Source organism: Miniopterus schreibersii (assembly GCF_964146895.1).
Source record: "Miniopterus schreibersii genome assembly, chromosome: 2".
NCBI lineage: Eukaryota > Metazoa > Chordata > Mammalia > Chiroptera > Miniopteridae > Miniopterus > Miniopterus schreibersii.
In genome coordinates, this window is record NC_138102.1 from 72,716,376 (window position 1) to 72,735,281 (window position 18,906).

General features: G+C 38.6%; 1 long non-coding RNA gene across 1 annotated transcript; it reads left to right on the forward strand.

Annotated features, from left to right (window-relative positions):
- Positions 1 to 3,157: 3,157 nt before the first annotated feature.
- On the forward strand, positions 3,158 to 18,559 carry LOC308552978. Its single transcript, XR_013998164.1, has 4 exons — positions 3,158 to 3,309; positions 14,330 to 14,637; positions 15,398 to 15,865; positions 18,089 to 18,559. It is a non-coding gene; the product is annotated as an uncharacterized lncRNA (long non-coding RNA).
- Positions 18,560 to 18,906: the final 347 nt, after the last annotated feature.

Consider the following 18,906-nt stretch of genomic DNA (forward strand, 5'->3'; position numbering starts at 1 on the left):
CATGGGGTCCTTTAGAGTTTAGGAGATGTGTGCCTGTGGGGAAAGAAGAGAGGAAGGGGGAAGGGAATGGCACACAGGCTACTCCCCAGAGGGAGAGCGGGCACTAGGTCCTTTGTCTTGAGGTTTTTCTTTCTTTCTTGCAGGCAAGAATCTTAGGGGAGATCTTAGGGGAGGGTTTCAGCAGAATAATCATGAGTTATCTACGCGTTCTCCTCAAGGTTGTGGTCTCCACTGATTGGTCAGTGTCAGGGCAGGGGGTCATTAGTCACTGCAGCTGGCCCTGGTGTGGCCCACCTGACTTTGCTGCTTTTCTGGGTTGGAGCTGAAATACAACCGAGGCCTAGATGTTTTCTCTAAGGAGGTGACCTTCTTTTTTTTTTCTTTAAAAAAAAATACCTTGACTGATTTCAGAGAGACGAAGGCATAGGGGAAGAGAGAGAAACATCAATGATGAGAGAGTCGTCATTGATTGGCTGCTTCCTGAATGCCCCCGACTGGGGATCAAGCCCACAACTCGGGCATTTGCCCTAACCGGTAATCAAACCACTATCTGGATCCTAGGTCCATGCTCAACTGCTGAGCCACACCAGGCAGGGCAAGAGGTGACCTTCTGTGTCCGCTGTAAATTGCTCTGCCAGTTTGTTCAGCTATCTGTCTCAGTTTTCTTATTCCGCTTGTCCTGGCTTACTGTCCTGTCTCAGTAAGTGTTTCTGACTTATGCATCTAAAGGTCAATTGAGGTTTGGCTGATCTAGCCTGGCTTTGGGCCGCCTTGGCACCAAGTGTTTCTTATCCTCCTTTGACTAGTGGTTATTCAAGCCATGCTCTTCAAATGGCAAAAAGAAGAAATTCAAGAGAGCATGCTCAACTGTGCAAGCATAGTTCAAACCTCTGCTCATGTCATGTCTATTAACATCCTATTAGCCAAAGCCTAAATTCAAGAGGTGAGGAAATATATTCTTCTCATTGAGGAGAGAAACAAAGGTGAATATTTGTTAAAGATCTGATTTGCTATACCCTCTGAATTTAAAACTAGTATTTGTTTTTTACAGAAATATTATTCAGTATGTTGTCGTCAAAGAGCTACAGCTGTGCAAATACAGTGGTACCTCGGTTTTCAAATGTAATCCATTCCAGAAGACCGTTGGAGTTCTGAAAGGTTAGAAAACCAAGGAATCAACAGCTGACAGGTAGGCCTCAGGATCTTGTCCTCAGCGGAAGCCATGTGGCATGTTTGACTTCTGAGGCATGTTCGAAAACCGAAGCTTTTACTTTCGGGTAAACTGAAATGTTTGTCAACGGAGATGTTCGAAAACCGAGGTACCACTGTAGTTGATTCATGCAACTTAACAAACATTTATTGAATGTCTTAGAGATCAATAGGACACAGTCCCTTCCCTCAAGAAGCTCAGAGAAAGAACTCCAAACAAATCAAAATTTAATGTGATGAATCCAACAAAGCCTTTGCAACGTCCTGAGTTTGGTGTAATTATTCTCATCTTATCATAAGAAACCGAGACACGGAAGGATTAAATTATTTATTCAATATTATACTACAGAACTGAAATCCAACACTTTGGGGGGATAGGGGATTAAAATCCTAAACTCTTCTTGTCATTCCATACAACCTTCCTCAGAAAAGGAGCACAGAGGTGATCCAGTCCAATACTTCACTTAATAGTGAAATCTTTGCATCCTTACCGCAGCAAAAAACCAACACCTTGGTGAATTTAGGCACATTATAGAGGATGTAGAATGGATTATATATAATTTCCCCTGTTTATAATTCTGCCCTTTTTACTAATTGACTTAGATTGTTCATCAAAAACTAACCTTTATAAAAGTAGTAAGGGAGATTTGCAGGCCTATCCTGGGCTAATAGAGATCTGAGATGCTGAAGGATTCCTTAGTCAGTTTTGAAAATATCTGAGTCACAGACCGTAGCCTTTAAGTCGATTGAATTTTTGTCAATATATACTATTTTGATAATAAAGAAAAAATTGAGTGGACCATTGTGTTCTTTGGTCCTGAAAAGTGGAAAGGATTGTGGGCAATAACAAGGAATCCTGAGGGCTGGAGTGTATGTATTATGACTTTCACCTCTGTTAGCCACTCTGAAGCTATTATTATATTATTTTACATCAATATTTCTAATATAAAATGGCTCCTCATATTTGTTCAGAAGAACCTCCAAAGCTAATGTTTACAGAACCTTCACCATAACCATATTATGGCAAATTATAGGTACTGTATTATTATTCCCATGTTTAAAAAGAGAAACTAGAGAGAGAAACAAAAAATATGCATTTCACTTGGATAAATTAACAATTCACTGGAAGAATCCAAGATAGGCGAGGAATCTAGACTGGACAGTAGATTTTTTATTCTTGAAACAAAACTTTTGCGGAATGTTAAGCGCACAAATCATACCCAATCACTAAGCCTTAATTTTGTGTGGCCTGTCAGAGAGAAATTTAATAAGCACACTTAATGCTCAGGCAAGAACCAGAATAATTATGAATATTAAAAGGATTAGGAAGCTTGATGAATCAGAACAATTTTTCTGTGCCATTATTTTACACTGGAGGATGTTTGTCTTTTGTTTATTTCTTGCAGTGAGTATCATGTTTGTTATTTGGGGTCTGAATTTTGGTTCACTTCAGTTATACTTAGTGTAATACTGAATGCCAATATTTTGTTACTTCAATTTTCCCACTTCTTTTTCCCCAATTCCCAAGCTTGTCAGCACTAGAGCGATTCCTTTCATGGATGTTCAGTATTGAAAATCCGTCTCAGTTTGAGAGTTTCTTATACAAAGGCCAAGTCAGAGCTGCAGGTGTTGCTTCCCTTCCTTGATGACTGAGCATTGCAGCTGAGTCGGGCCTGTTTTTCAGGCCGCTTTCACTATTGAATCTATTAGAAAGCACATTCAATAGATCTTTGATGGAATCTGGAAAATAATGACAAGAAAAAAAGATATGTATCACTCTCACCTTCAGGTATAGATACTCAGAGAATATCTTATTTCTCAGTGGGCAAATATCCTTAGAGAGTTTTAGGAGCTGTTCCCACTTGTGTGTGTTTGCTATAGAAACAGGGGCTCACGTGTTTCCTGAGAGGATATTTGTTTACACAACAGGGAGGTGAGGTGATGGCCTGAGGTTTAAAAATAACTTGCCTATGAACATATGTGAGCAGGTCACTCCTATACGGAGCTATATCTATTAGAAATCAATATTTTTTCTTCTTACTTTCTTTTTTTGTCTTATTTTTAAAGAGACTTGTGGATGGAAACACTTTGGATCAGAAGGTAAGCATTTTCTCATCATGGGATAAATTATTCGGGAAAGGGTAAATTAAAGAGTTAGAGCAATTTGAGATGGGAACACTCAGCCCATTTCTATGCCAATAATGGATATTTACCTCACGGCTGTGTTTGAAACTTTCCTCAGCCTGCTTGTAAGGGCAAGAATTTATCATTTCAGGCATTTCTATGCCCCAATTTGATATTTCAACATCTGAATTTTACAGTTGTTTCTAGCTAGAAGGTAATTTGTCTGGCTCTTTATAAAAAATGTTGAAATAGCAAAAGTTTCCAGGAACATTTCTGTTTTTTGTTTAAAGCTAAACTGTTTTAATAGTCAATTTCCAAATTAAATGATTATGTCCTTAATTATCCCCATGGTTTGCAAGGTTATGGTAGAAAAAAGAAAAGGAAAAAAAAAAAGTCCTGCAGAAAACTCATGTAACTTGCACTACCATCGTTTGGAAATTAGATTCTTTCTTTTTTCTAATTCCTGCCATTTTCCTCTCCCACACAGATTGAATTACTTGTGTACCCTTTTTGTATGAAGGCAGACTATTCCATTTCTTTCAGGCTGTTAATTCAATCATTACTTCCTCTATTATAGGTATGACTCAGCTAAACTTATTATTAAGACTTGTTTCTTTTATCTCTTTTTTCCCTTTATTTTGGGGATGGATTGGTAGTGCCTTTCTTTCCTGTGAGGGAGCCTTATTGTTCTTATGGTGAAAGTTCCTAATTTATTTACATATTTCTAGGTATCACTTAATTGTTTTGTGGTGGTGGGACTTTTCTCTCCTTTGGATCAACACCTATTCTGTGACTTTCTCTTTTTATACTTCTTCTATTCATGATTGAGAGAGTATTGCTCTTCTATTTCAAGGAGAATTCTCTTCTATCTTAAGCAAAATATTTTTTCAGGTGTGATTTGGGCTTCTTTTGTCCTGTATTAGGTACAGCAGATATGATTATTTGATGAAGTATATATAAATGAAAACTATAAGGTGAGGTAGATGAAATGATTTTTCAAAGTGCCATAGAATGCCAGTATCAGGGTCAGAACCCGATTGTTTCCTCTCTGATTACAAATCCTAGATTTGTTCTTTGGCCCTGTTGTCTCTCTCCATTGAGCAGTCTCAGGAGAACAGTGGCTGAGAAACAAGAGCTAGTCTAGATATTCCAGGACAGATCTGGCCCTGGGTGCTCTATCTTTTCTCCAAAGTGCCTTTTGAAAATCCATTGGCATGCTGAAGGAAAGGCATTAGAATTCTTCATCACTTATCCGTTAATTAGTTAATCAATATGTATTCACTATTCCAGTTATGGTGGGTATACAGAGGTAAATATAGATAAAAGCTTCCACTTATTGAGAAACCTCTTTTATGAGAACTTTTTATACCCTTTTTCAAATCTTCACAAACATTGTTCAGGAGAATTATCTCCATTTTACAGATGTGTAAACTGAGACTCAGAGAGATGAAATGACTTGTTCAAAATTACACAATCAGTAAATAGCTGAATTGATATTTTAACTCAGGTCTGTGTGGCTCCCAACTCATTCTTTCTGTTATGTCACATATCCTGCTCATTAACTCTTCTTTCCATGAACAGGACTTGGTCTCTGCCTATAAAAGACTTACATGTACACCACATATCACACATTAGATGATTGCATTCATATGAAATGTCCAGAATAGGCAAATCTATACAAACAGAAAGTAAATTAATGTTTTTCTAGGGCTGGGGATAAGAGGGTGGGAAATGACTGCTAATGGGTGTAGAATTTCTTCTTTGGGGTGAAGAAATGTTCTAAAATTGTGGTGATGGCTGCACAACTCTCTGTAACTATACTAAAAATTATTCAATTGCACACTTTAAATAGGTGAATTGTAGGCTATGTGAATTAATCTCAATAAAGCTAATGTGCTGTTGCTTTTAAAAATAAGGTTAACAGTGTACTAAGGAAGACAGATCTATAAACAGCTAACATGACATCATGCAACATGAAAGCAGATATGAACAATACACTCTGGAAACTGAGGGGAAGGTGCAGTTGTTAATTCCAGGGGACTGGAAGATGCCTTTATGAAATAAGTGGCGTTGGAGCTGAATCTTAGAGCCAACTTAGAATATTGGTAGGCAGAAGATAGTGGATGCTGAGAAGACAGCATGTGCAAAATTCAGGTGTAAGGTTGGGGTTCTTCTGGGAGAATGGCGAGTCATGGTAAGTCAGCCCCTTGGAAGTTGATGAGGGGCAAGTGTGTGTGGGGGACGTATAGAGGGACATGACCTTGGAAGGGGGTCCAACTATAAAATGCTGTGCTAAGGAGCTAGGCATTATTTTATATATTATAGACAAGCTTTTTCATGGTGAGAGAGAGTATATTTTATTTTTCAAGTTCTTTTCAGCTTTATTGAAGTATAATTAACAAATAAAATTGTATTTATGGGGGATGTGGAGGGATTGAGAAAAAAAGAGAAAAAACTCACGGACAGGGACAATTGTGTGGTGATTGCTGGGGGAAGGGGAGGAAAGGAGGAGGGGGAGGAGGAGGTAGAGGAAGGTATAGAGGGATAAATGGTGATGGACAGAGACTTTATGTGGGGTGGTGAACACACAATGCAGTGTACAGCTGATGTGTTATAGAATTGTGCACCGAAACTTGTATAATTTTATTAACCAGTGTCACCCCAATAAAAAGGAAAAAATTTAATAAAAATTCAACAAAAAAGGAAAAAATTAAAAATAAAAGGGCCATTGCCATGGGGGAGAGAGGGAGAACTATAAGAAAAAGCTTATTAATCTCTTTAACTAAATCCACACATAGCAGTAACACCATCATCCTAACACTTTGCACACAAATTGAAAAGTAGGAGCTGAAGAGAGATAAACACAATAGAGAGGAAAAATTTTTTATTTAAAGTGTACAATGTGCCCAGCAAGCATGGCTCAGCAGTTGAGCATCGACTTATGATCCAGGAGACTGAGGTTCGGTTCCCAGTCAGGGCACATGCCCGGGTTGCGGGCTCGATCCCCAGTCGGGGGCGTGCAGGAGGCAGCCGATCAATGACTCTCTCATCATTGATGTTTTTCTCTCTCTCTCTCCCTCTCCTTTCCTCTCTCTGAAATCAATAAAATATATATATATACATTTTATAAAAAAATAAAGTGTACAATGTGATGATTTGCCATACATATACTTTGTGAAATGATTATCACAATTAGATTAATTAATACATCCATCACCTCACATACAGGGGTGGGCAAAAGTAGGTTTACAGTTGTGAACACGCAAAAACCAGAGTTTATTCTTATATTCTTATTTATTATTTATTGTATTTTCCATATGAACAACTGTAAACTTACTTTTGTCCACCCCTGTAGTTACTATTTTTTGTTTGTGTGTGATTAGAATACTTAAAGTCTTCACTTTTAGCAAATTTCAAGTACACAGTACATTATTGTTAATTATAGTCACTGTGCTGTAGATTAGATCTCCAGAGCTTACTTACCTAATAACTAAAGGCTTGTACCCGTTAGCCAGCATTTCACCATCTCCCCCACCTCCTGAACCCTGGTACCCACCATTCTATAGAGAGTATATTTTAAAACCGGATCTGAGTTTACTTTTTTTTTACACCAGAGATCTAGTTTCAGCAAATCAACATGCATGAAATTAATGTTGCAAATTTAAATTTTCCCAATTTTGTTTTAATATGTATAGTATGTAATTATAAATTCCTTTTGGTTTCATAATTGTATAATTGTTTAAAGTGTAAGGAATTTATACCTAATTGTATGCTTTCATTACAGTAAAATAAATGGATTATTAAAAACAATTATCCCTTTAAAAAAGTTCATAATTTACTTACGTGAGAAATGTTAGTCTAGAAGATAAACTATTAATCAATGTCTCTCCAAACCTGACCTGGGGTGCACCAATGTATACTAGGGGACTCTCTGGGTGTCCTCTTCTGCAGAGCCAAGGATTTGTACCTAAATCTCAGCACCATGTGTATATTATAGTAGGGTTTTTGTACAGTAATGAAATAAGAATTTTATAGTTTGCAGGAAATCTGACCTATTAAAATGAAAATTTAGATAGTTGAACCACTTAGAGTAGTCAGTAGGCATGACCTTACTGTAGGATGGGCCCCTTGCTATGAATTTTATTTGATGATTTCAAGTTTTGTTTAGGTAATATTGCTCTAATTATCACTATGGAGAATAACGGCAATTTTCCAGCAACTTTTTCCCTTTGTCCACTCATCTGATTTAACATTTTGATGGATTCATTTGACAGAAACAAACAGGTTGACTAGTGTTGTGCACTGAGTATGATTAAATATTATTTATTATTTTCTTAAGATATAAGGAATAAGACTTTTTATATTTTTTCCTTAGAAGAAAACAAAGCAGTCAGTTTACTTTTTTTATTTTTATGTATAACCATTTATGAGAATGATGGAACTGAGTGTGCGGAGTGATGGAATTAGGTGTGTGCATGCATTCACTGTCACTGTCTTTAAGAGAATTCTTTGAGGTTATCAGTACCTACACCAGGATCTTTTCTTTGATTTCTCCTTACTCCCTTTTGTGGTCCTGGCATGTAGTGCTCATCTGCAGCTGAGAGTATATCAATTTAGTATGAGTTTTGCTTGCATATATAAACTAAAAAAGTGCCCTTAACTCCAACTCTAAAAGCAACATCAAGTGTGCATGACTTGTCCCACCTGCTCGTGTCATTGGTGAAATAGTCGCGAACTGACGACAGCGTGTGGGCACTCCTTTCTGCAATTTCAACAACACTGCTGAGAAGAGGAAGCGGGCATTCCTCAATCTCTAAGAACAATAACCTTCCTTTTTCTTCTAGAACTCAGTTTCACCCTTCTGGTTCCTTTCTGAGACCTCAAATTGCCTTACCAACACATTCATATTAAATCTCTTGCCCATTTAGAAAATGGAATTATTATTTCCACTTATTAAGCTTGAAGAGCAGGAAGTGAAACCATTCCTGTGGTCACTGAGCAAATCAACCTGGGAGCCAGAAGTGGTCCTCAGTAGCACTGTAGGACACTTGACCACATATTATCTAAAGGAGTCAAAAGGGGCATGTATAATTATTATCCTTCCAGTAACTTCTGAGTAAAATTTTTAACTATCTTATGCCCAAGGTAATCATACAACTACAAGTGTTAGACTATGTCTCTAAAAACAAGATCTATGGCACTGAATTTAGAATTCTAATTGGTAACACATTCTATTCCATGACAAACCTACTATTCTGAAAGTAAACATTTATTTATTTTTTTTTAAATTTTAATCTTCACCCAAGGATATTTTTTCTATTGCTTTTTTTTGAGTTTTAATTTTTATTTAATTTTTATTTTGTTAAAATATTACAGATGTCCCTTTTTCTCCCCAATGCCCCATTCTCCATTGCTTTTTAGAGAGAATGGAAGGGAGAGAGAGAGAGGGAGAGAGAAACATAGTTGTGAGATAGACACATCGATCTATCGGTTGCCTCCCTCACACGCCCCAGGGCTGGGATCCAGCCTGCAACCGAGGTACATGCCCTTGGCCAGAGCCAAACCTGGGACCCTTCAGCCTGAGGGCCAGTGCTCTAACCACTGAGCAAAACCAGTTAGGGAATAAACATTTTATTTCTCTCCCACTGTCAGGCTCAAAGACTGAGGATTTAGGACTGGAAAATGGACTGCTATGGGAATGCTGATATTTTGGTTCAGCCAGGATATCCCCGCACCACCTATCTTAAGTAAACTGAGTGTTTTTGGGGGATTCAAGTCTAGTGGAATAGAATCCTTTTAGGAAGAGAGTGTCAGTTCTGGGGATGTCACCAGTTGGACCTTCTGGTCTTCATACAAGCCCTTCTTTCAAAAGGCCTTGGCTTCATTTGTTTTGGTTTCTTTGTCTTCTTTCCATCTATAAAGTGATTCAGTCTCACGTGTGCTCATTCTAAATTCTGAGAAAGAGAACTCCGTTTGGGCAAGGTATTCATCTTTGTGTCAATTTGCTTAATTAAGGGAGAAGAGGCAATGTGGTACAAATATAACAGCAGGGGTTCAGGGTGAGAGAGCAATTACAAATACTAGAAAATGTGTCTACTTCAGGTTTGTATTTTTCCATATTTCACTAGTTAGCGACAGGGCATTGGTGGTTTACTAGAAGAGCCTATCTAAATTTAAAAGGGAACTGGGATTTGAGCTAGGTAAGAGCTGTATGCCCAAATACAGTCTGCAGTTATAGACCAAAGATGAGCCTAACACTGCTTGAGTAAGGAGTGAAAGGTGAGGCTCTACTTCTGGCAGTATGGCTGAGAATTTTTCAGGGTTTGTCAAGGCCACAGATCCTCAGATATAGGAAACACCCTGGCTCCCATGCCAAAAAACATGCATCACAACATCGTGAGACTACAGAACACAAAAGATAAGATTTTTTTAAAGCAACTAGAGAAAAAAATGTCAATATCAAAGGATAACTCTTAAAAAGCTGCGTGTGTTTGGAAATTTAACTACAAATTCAATTTTTTAAAAAAGATATAGCGGTAATCTAGGCTAGCTAATTCTTGTAAGGTGAACTTTGGTTATTTGTGTCTTTCAAGGAATTCGGTAGTTTATGTGTTTTCTCTTCTACCTGATCAGTCTAGCTAGAGATTATTATTTTTATTGGGTATTTTTAAAGAACTGAGTTTTTATTTCATTGATTTTTCTCTATTGCTTTTCAGTATTTTATTTCATTAATTTCTATTCATATCTATTCTAATTTCTTTTTATGCTTTTTTGGGCTTAATTTGCCCTTATCTTTTGAGTTTCTTGGGGTACAAACTTAAATCATTCATTTTAAGCCCTTTTAGTTTGCTAGTGTAAGCACATTATAATACAAGTGCTTCATACAAGTTTATGATGTCCCTAAGCACTCTTTAGGTGGATTCAACAGATTTTGATATATTGTGTTTTCTTTTTCATTCACCTTAATTTCTAATTTCACTCATGTTTATTCTTTGACATGGGTTATTTAGAAGTGTGTTGTTTCATTTCTGAGTATTTTTAGATTTTCAGAATATGTTTTTGTTTATTGACTTTCTAATTTAATTCCATTGTTGTCAAAGAATGTACATTATATGATTTTACTCCTTTTATGTTTATTAAAACTGTTTTTTGGTCCAGAATATTCTCTAATCTGGTGTTGTGGGTTGACTTGTGTGCCCCAAAAAAGATACTTTCAAGTCCTAACCTTGGTATCTATAAACGTGACCTTATTTGGAAATAGGGTCTTTGCAGGTCTATCCAAAGCCATATTAGTCTAAGGTGGACGTTAATCAAATGACTGTGAGAGAATATATTTTTGTTGTTTTAAGTCACCTAGTTTGTGCTATTTGGTTATGGAAGCCTTAAGAAACTAATACATCTGGAGAATGTTCCACATACATTTGTAAAAACTGGATAGTTTGCTGGTATTGGATAGAATCTCTGTGTTAATTAGATCAAGTACGTTGATAGTGCTGTTCGAGTCTCTTATATATTTAGTGATTTTCTATCTACTTAGTCTGTCAATTATTGTGAGAGCAGTACTGAAATCTCTGACACCCACAGTGGATTTGTCTGTTGTTGTGTTTTATCAGTATTATCAATTTTGGCTTCATGTATTTTGAAGTTCTGCTGATAGGTAAAAATACATTTAAAATTATGTTTTCTTGATGAATTGCTTCTTTCATCATTATAAAATAACCCTCTTTATTCCTGCTAATATTCTTTCCTTAGAAATCCACTTTGTCTGATATTAATACAACTCTCCAGATATTTTAAAATTAGTGTTATCATGGACTATCTTTTTAAAATTCTTTCACTTTAATTCTATCTGCTTTTTTATATTTAAAGTTAGATTCTTGTAGATAGCACATAGCTGTGCTTTGACATCTTAACCAATCTGATGATCTCTGCTTTTTATTTCATGTGCTTAGAACAATTGCATTTGATATAATTAGTAATATAAATGAGTTTAAGTCTATCATTTTTCTATTTATTTTTTATTGAGATCATAATAAATTATAAATTTTAGATAGCTGACAAGAACCACACATCAAGAAATTCAGATATAAATAACATGTTTTTAATTACCTAACTGCTTAAATATATTTGACTGCATATCCTTTTAACCTTTGTTTAACTCTTCATATAACAATGTTTTTAATAATATTTTCTATAGTGAGAATAGAAAGATAATCCTATCTGTCTTCTAGTATGGTTCATAAAAATTGTTTCCATTATTGGTAATGTTTAAAACAGTTTTTTTCATTTCCACAACTCATCATAGGAATGATCATGTACATTTTAAGTATTATTGTCAAATTTGAAAAAAACCTCAATTAAGTTTCTTTTATATATGATTTACAATTGGAGGAATTTTCCATAGACTAGCCCCTGGCTCCAAATAGTTCATGTCTTATTTCTTTGCTACTTATGCATTTCTAGTGCCAATTGCAATGTTGATATCACTACACGTCCTCTGGCCACATGTTCTCTCACAGTTTTTATGACACTTGGCATGGTAAGTGGTGGGAACATTCAGGAAGCCATTCCCATATTAGGATAGCGAGCAGTAACTTAAGTATACATGGAAATGACTATGAACCACATAAATGTATTTCACTAAACCCAAACTAACAAATTCCCAACTCAACAGTCCCTTAGAGGATCTCAAAACCCTAAACTAAGGGCTTGGTGACAATTCTGGGTCAGTAGGAAAAATCACTGATTTTCTCTGTTCTTGAGTGTTTTGCTCTGGACCTTGGTCCCTTCTCATCCTACACATTCTCCCCGGAACCCGTTCCATTCCCATCGACTAAACTGCCACCTGTATGGTAATGATTTCCAAATCAAAATCTCTAGCCCAGTCCCTCTTCTGAACTTCAGACGTGTATATGCAGCTCTTCAGTAACGTTCCTATCTCAAAAATCTCGTCTCCCTTTACTGCCTGCAGTGAATGAAGCAGAACCCTGAGAGGTGCCATGGCACCCCCTGGACACCCAGCTGGTGTTAGAGACTTGCTCGTTGTGAGGAAACACTTCCACACATTTGGTGACCAGAAGTGTCAGAGTGAAGTGTTTTGTGTGAGCAGCACGGGAGACACGCAGGAAGGAAGGCATAGAGGGGAGTTTTTCCCTTCATAGGAAGAGAAAACCAGTGTTTCCTTTACAGTAGGTGAGTGGATAAATAAACTGTAGTGCATCCAAGCAATGGGGTATTATTCAGCACTACACAGAAATGATGTATCAAGCCATGCAAACACATGGATGAACCTTACTAAGCGAAAGAATACAATCTGAAAAGGATACATACTGTGTAATTCCAACTATATGACATTCAGGAAAAGGTAAAACTATGGAGACCATAAAAAGCTCAGCATTGCCAGGGTCAGGGAATAGGCATGGCACAGGGGTTTTTTAGGGCATTGAAAATACTCTGTATGATATTATAATGGTGGATACATTATACATTTGTCCAAATCCATAGAATCTACAACCTCGGTGAATCCTAACGTAAACTATGAACTTGGGTGATTATGATGTGTCAATATAGGTTTATCACTGGTAAAAATGTACCATGCTGGTGGGTGATGTTGATAATGGGGGAGGCTATACATGTGTGGGGACAGGGGACGTATGGAAAATCTCTGTGCCTTCCTCTCAATTCTGTTGGAAACCTAAAACTATTCTAAAAAAATAAAGTCTTAAAAGTTTAAATAATGGCTTCTTTATACTTATACCCTGAAAACAGATTGACCACACAAACATAGCATTATCCAGAAGGTTCCAGTGTAGCCAGAGGGGCACAGGGTCATTCAGAATTCAAGTTTAGACTTACTTATTGTAGAAATGTTTGACAGAGCCCATATCCTGCTTCCGTTGTTCACCCTTTTTCTCATCAGTATCCCATCCCTGATGGCCAACCTCTAACAGCATAATTAATAGTAAAGGAACAATGTTTTATGTATCCTAGGACTCCTATCTTACTCTGTCTTACACTCCTACCTTATATCCCTTTTTGTGCCTGAATTATTGGCCCAATTAGATTGTGAACTATGGTCTTACCTTTTTATGTAACCTCTGCAGTTTTTATATCTGTCCTTAGCGAGGATTCCCTAAATGCTTGTGAAGCTGAACTGAATTTAACTGGCAGGCAAAACAGACGCAACGAATCCACTCTAAAATATAGCAGTAACCTAGCAGAGGAAGTTAACAACAAACCAGCCATGAACACAGAACCTCAGACTACTGTGGCGTACACAAAAGCAGTGCCTGGCGCTCGGCAAGCTGGCAGTGCTGGCAAGCTGGGAAGGCAGCTGAGCCAGCTACAGGGTGAGAAGGTGCAGAGCACTGCTGGGAATTAGGGGCAGCCACGCGGGCTGAGCGCCGGTGTCCTGACTTGGCCCCAAGTGGTCCTCGGGAGAGCCTGACAGGCAGAGTCGCTGGGGATCCAGGAAACACTGCAAACCCAGCGAGCTCAGGCCATTGTTACTGTTGGCCAACAATCACACACACTGTGAGGTAGAAAATACCAGAATTCACAACACAAAAATGTTTTTGTCTTTTTTTTTTGTAGGCATCTAAAAGTGGAATTATCTGTCAATGGGGGGAAAAGCAACCAGATTCCTCCAGAGCGGGCTCCTTTTTTCTTACAGATTTTTCTATGGCTAGCAAAACTATGCTCGTCAAGCCCTTGGTATCCCACAGAATCTGCCCGGTCTGTTGATCTGTAAATCATCTACCTTCTCCCAGACTTATGGCATTTGGAGGTCCCCAAGGGGCAGCATCCTGCTTGAAGCTGAAAATAATTGCTTATCTTTATAGAGCAGAGAGAGGCCTGAGGGAGGAATCGTGGGAATAGAGACTAATGGCAGTGGGGAGAGGGGAGAGTGACCGGGGGGAGAGGGGGAGGGTTTGCAACTTGGGGGCAAATTGATCAGTTTGCAAAGTAACCTTTTCCTCAAAAATTCAATTGAAAGCATTCACAAGTCAGCACGTCCAACCCTTGTTCCGGGTCAGAAGCAGAAGCAAAAATCAGAGATGATGACAAGGCTCTGCGAATTCTGGGTGAAGAAAGAGCTTCGTTGACGTGGTGTACCCCATGGAACTTCTTGCTTTCCAGCTGACAACGTCTTCTGTTTAAAAAACACACCAAATAAACAAACAAAAACAAACAAAAACCCCTTGTGCTTCCAATCAAGACTGAAGCTGAGAAATTTTCCTGACGGGGTGAAAGTTGTAGCATATATGGCCTGATGTGCAAACAAAGATGTGCATTCTTTGTTTGGTGAGACATAAAATCACTACCAATAAACTGAAAAACTTGGGATATGCTCTCTCTCTTAGTCTTTCACTCATACACTCACCTCCCTCCCCTTTGCATGCAGCATCCCTCTCATTACTTTTGAATCAGGTCTTTTTCTTTATAGTTATAGGTGGAATCTCCGCCGCCCCCACCCTTGCCCACTTCATCTCTCTCCAATCTCTTTCTCCAATATTTCCTAAATAAATGGCTAATTCCCCCTCCCCCCAAATTTTGTGGTTTTAAACTCAGGGCCACCCTAATAAGATAAAGATTTATTTATTTATTTATTTATTACCATCAAGTAAATTTGAGAAGAAAAAAAAGTGCCACCAGCTCTAAAGGAAATACCAAAAAGTCATTCTAAATATTTTTTTGAACAGGGATTAATTTCTGAAATAGTGAAATAAGTGATGGTTCCCCACCATAGCTAATTCCAAGACAAGAGGCACCTAGAAGTATAGAGTTTGGTGTGTTTCATAAAAACAAAACAGCCTCCATACTTTACAATTATAGCTTGTGTTATAGGTTTCTTCCTAATGTGGAGATGTTGCCAAGGCAATAGCTTGGCAATCTTCTACGTGGCTGCTTTTCACATTAATCCACACAGGCTTCACGGATGTTAATCTTTATAACACACCTACATAGTCCATAGGGCAAAATACATACAGTATTTAGTCTGTTTCTCATGGTAGGGAAAGAACATTAGGAGACAAGCTTTTGTGGTCTCCTTTCTCCTTTCCAGGACACACAGTCAATGAGCAGAGCACGGATTGTTTGTGAAGTGGCCTTCGGACTTCAGCCCAGGACTGTGGAGAAAAGAAAGCAGGACACCTAAAGGGAATATATGCAACAAACCAGATCAAAGCTGATGATCAGAGCTGGAAATTCTGCTGCTGAGACCAGGTGGAAGCCAGGAGGCAGAAACTGGAAAGGAACCAGAGCCAAAAGTCACAGTTAGCGAAGCTCAGGGCCAACACACAAGAGGAGCAATTAACAGGGAGCAAGAATGTCCAGAGTCAGCATTCAGGAACTGCCCTCACGACAGTTTTTCCTCACCCTGGATTGGGGCAACTCCTTTGGAAAGCATCCACCACATCTGGGCCTTGGGGTGCAATTAATCTTGGAGTCACTAGTCTTACACCATGAGGGGACAGGAGAGAAACAAGCTCATCATACCCAAGATGTCTCTGGAGCCATAAGCCTCACCAAGGTAGTATCATTGAGACAGGGCCTGGACTAGGGTGGGCGAGTAAGGTGCCTGGGGTGCCAAACATAGGAGGCCTTCGCTCTTAGGGTCACACGCATGCAGGTCGCTGAGGCACTGAGAGGGGAAGGGCGCCTCCACGCCCAAGGCCTGGTTGCATTGGAACTGACATACCTGATGGTCTGTTTCCCTTTGACATTGGGCCACAAGTCCATTCTGAATCAGCCTGTGGAGCTCATGGTGTTTCTTGAACCAAAATACATGATGAATATTTGTTGCTCGCTGGCATTTAATAATGTAGGATGGATAAAAATAAACTAAATTAATGCAACAGAAAAATTTTGATTTACACCATGGCAAGGACATTTTTGCTTATCCTTTTGCTGGCCAAGAAGTTCTAAATATGTTCCAAGAATATATTTGTTTCAAAAAGAGCAGAGAGGAAGTTACTGAGAGACCCCAGCAAATGCTTGCTAAATGAGCGGCTAATGAATTAGAAATGAGGGAAAATGGGCCTCACACGAACTCCACGAAGAGTCGGTATCCTTTATTTTAGTTTCATCAGGTAGCGAAAGCATCAAGCTTGCTTTATTTTTATATACTTTTTAAAACACCCTTTTACAGAAGGTGTAAGAAGTATTTGTATTAAGTGCCCACAAGTTTTTCCTCTGAAATTTATCATTTAAATCACTTTACGTGACTCTGATCCCAAGCAGGTAAGATGTTAAAGAAGAACAAGACAACAGAAACGGTATAAAACTTTACCCAACCATTTAAAAAAGGAACTTATTGGTTAATTTTGATTGGGGTTGATGGTGATGGTTTAGATTTATTCTAAATCTAAATAGGGGTTTCTTCAATTTTCCACTCAAGAAGTGATTTTTTTCCTTTCCTTTCTTCCCCACTGGGCTCCACAGATTGGGCTGTATCCTTGACCCTTCGGAGGCTGTCATCTGCCATCAGGATTTACCGCAGTTGACAATGTGCTTTAATGATTTATAAGGGATGGGGCTTATTTTGTGTTCCCCTTTTCTCAGTTGTCTCAGTGATAAAAGAAGATTAAAAACATGCTTTTTGTCACTGAAATAAATTGAGAGGAATCAGCGACACCCTAAGAGGAGTAATACATACTGAAGGAGTTACTGCAACTAAAAGATTTTCCCACCAGTACAAGACTGCATGAAAACCAACATACCAGCATCTGTGGTGAACCCCTGAACTTTGCTCTCCTGGGGACTGTACTTCAGCCTGCTCTCTTGCCTCACCTCCAAAATGTGGGGTTGACAAATACTGAATGTACTGGCCTTCAAGTTTTAAGGAAGGGAAATTTAAGGACAAAATGCAGTTCTAAATTCAAGCACTCACTATTTATAACCTGTGGCATTTGTTTGCTAATTATGCTAGTGAAATGTATAACCAACAACTAATATGCATGTTTCTGTATCTCTCTTCAAAAGAAGACTATTTCTGAGTAGCCTCAGGCATTAGGGCAGGAAGGAGAGGGCCTAGCAGCTATAACTTCCAGTCCTTGAGGTCCAGGAGGAAGAGCCTCCTGGGGTCATGGCTCTGCTGCTTGTTTCTTAAATATTAAATGTAACAAGTTCTGTGTGGTGCTCAAATCCCAGCCTGGCCTCATCCCAGAGGAGCTCGGAGCCTGGGGGCGTATAGTGTCCTGACTTTGTTGACTGATTCTGCCCACTGATATTCAGCTGGGGAGGAAGAAAGGGACTCCTCCCTCAGGGAGCTCCTGGAGCAAACAGGACTGCAGCTCAAGGGCACTGCAAACCACAGTTCCCACAGCCAGTTTCAATACTCGGTTCCTCTCTGAAGCCAGTCACTAGACACACACCAGATGGTCACAGACTCCTCTAGATAAAGAATGTATTTACTTAGGTTCACGCAGAAACCAAAGAAGGGGCAAGGTAGTTGAGAAAATCCTTCACTGGCCCTTGCAACTGAGCAGAGAGCCATATCCGGCGCAGCCTGCTGGCCACTCCAGCCTTTTAATGCCCTGTACTCTTAATGCCCTTTTTGGACTTTGGATGCCTTGAATTTTCAGTTTGGTTTTGGCATTAGCTGTTTTCATAAATTTTCCTTCCTTGTAGTTTTCACATATCTCATGCCATTATTAAGAGTGTGTTTTGGATGGACTGGTCCTAGCAATTGAGTAAAAAATTATGGTCTTGAAGAGTATTTTCTTTTTTTAAAATACATCTTTATTGATTTCAGAGAGAGGAAGGGAGAGAACGACAGAAACATCAATAAGAGAGTCGTCATTGGTCGACTGCCTCCTGCACCCCCCCAACTGAGGATCAAGCCTGCAACCTGGGCATGTGCCCTGACTGGGAATCGAACCTCAATCTCCTGGATCCTAGGCCTACGCTCAACCACTGAGCCATGCCCAGCCGGGCTTGAAGAGTATTTTCAATTGGATATTACAAATTTCACTATCTGGAAATCAGCTGACATCTGATACATCTTTATATATCTAAATATGTAAATGTACATTGATACATATGTAGATAGATAGATATATAGTTCTAGATATAAAATATTAACTATATTTATTATGGTAACTTTAAGTAACTATATATAAAATTTAACCTTGATTCCACTTGGCTTTTGGCAATAAGTTGGCATCTATCTGTTTTTCACCGATTTGTCTAATGCACATAGTTAATAAATGAGTTTAGTGAACATAATTTTTCCTTTTGTTTTCTTTAAAATGCAATTTGAGATTGGAGTAAAACAGTAAAATCGATGGAGGTCCAGAACCTTCCATAAATTTTAATATGATAAACATTTGCTGCCTGGCACCATAGCCTTTGAAGTCCACCTTGCTCCAGAAATTCTAGTCATTTAATCTGATTTTTTTTTTTTACCCCTTCATATTCTGAACCTTGTGGTGGCCCTAAAAGGGTTGCCAGTTCACTCTTACAACTTTGCCCCAGGCTAAAGAAAGAACTTACTCCACCCTGTGCTCTCTCCGACACTGCCTTTGGCTTCACAAAAGTGAGTCCTCTTAGTGTTAAAAGTGTCATGGTTCC